This window comes from Acyrthosiphon pisum, chromosome X (assembly GCF_005508785.2).
Source record: "Acyrthosiphon pisum isolate AL4f chromosome X, pea_aphid_22Mar2018_4r6ur, whole genome shotgun sequence".
In the NCBI taxonomy this organism is placed as follows: domain Eukaryota; kingdom Metazoa; phylum Arthropoda; class Insecta; order Hemiptera; family Aphididae; genus Acyrthosiphon; species Acyrthosiphon pisum.
This window is the reverse complement of record NC_042493.1, coordinates 37,668,830-37,670,422: the sequence shown is the minus strand read 5'-3', so window position 1 is coordinate 37,670,422 and position 1,593 is coordinate 37,668,830.

The following is a 1,593-nucleotide window of genomic DNA, read 5'->3' as shown; positions in this document are numbered from 1 at the left end:
CACTATAGTAGGTCATTTTAATTATATAAATATTTGTACTAAGTAGTTTAGTAGGATTCTACTATTCTAGTATACCTACCACTAGATGAGACAAAATAAATATTATGAATATGATTTGATCGAACCTACTCTTCTCGCCGCCACCGTTTCGCCGCCAAGCGTTCTCGCCGCCACCGTTTCGCCGACGGACATCTCGCCGCGGGCAATCTCGCCGCCACCGTTGCACCGTCCACCGACGGGAATTTAAAATTTCACATAATATGTCTTCAACCCAGTTGCGGAACTGGGGGGGGGGGGGGGGTATAAGCCACTGACTATTGTTTTTTAAGGCAGGCTGCATCCATCCCATCAAAATGTTACCCAACCCTAGTTGCGCCTATCTTTCAACCATGTTTGAGACCATTATTAATAATTATTATATTTTATACCAAAATAACTACCTACTGTAAATAAGATTAATTTATACACCGTATGTCTACTATGTCAGTCTAGGTATAAGACATTATATACTTATATATGGTATTAAAAAAAAATGACCTATAATAGGTACCTATAATAAATTCCAAATTAATCATATCGCAATATCCATTAAGTACTTATAACGCGTTATACATCAACAACAAACCGTGATACTATCATAGATATATAATAGTACAAATTAGAAGTTTCAAGTGCCAACGAATAATATTATACAATCACAACAAGAAATTAAAATAGTTACTCTAGGTTTTTTAATATGTAATTTCGTCCAAATTTGAAATTAAAATGACCATAAAAACAAACTGTGCTTGTGTATTTTTTAGATTTTTTGGTAACAGAATTAACTACTTACATGGAATCTTGTTTTAAATTTTCAATCCTTAGCTATAAAAATTGAACATTATATAATTTATTAATTACAATGATTGATAATTTTCGAGATTTTGATAAATTTTTTCAATATTCGATCTTTAAATGCTTATAAAAAAAAAAATTGTGCCTATGTATTTTTAATATTTTTCAATTGCTATTGTAACAATATACCAGGAGCCTTGTATTTCATTTTTACACTTTTTGGCCCAACAGATAAAACTTTATTGATATTTATAGAAACAAAAACTAAAAAAATTGAAAACAGAAAATGTCCGTAAACAGCTCAAAAAGAGTCAAAATATTTTCAAAATTGTACAGTGTATAGAAAATGCTAATATGAACATTCAGTGAAATTTTCATGTATCTACAGTTATTCGTTTTTGAATTACAACAAAATAAGGAAATCGCTACATGAGAAATCGAGTGAATATCCTATGTTGTAAAAATTTGAATTTCAAACGCTCATAAAAATGTAATTTGACTTTCCGGTAGAGATTCTTTTATTGTTAAAGGTAGACAAACTTATGAGTAATCTTGTATTACACTTTCAAAACTTAGATTTAAAAAGAAAATTTTTTACGAATTCCTAACTCAAAATAATTTGCTAATTTTCGTGATTTTTCCATATTTTGTCAATTTTTGAACTTTAAATGCTTATAAAAAAAAATTGTGACTAAAGATTTTTAATATTTTTCATCTGCCTTTGAAACAAAATACTAGGTAGCCTTCTATTAAATTTCA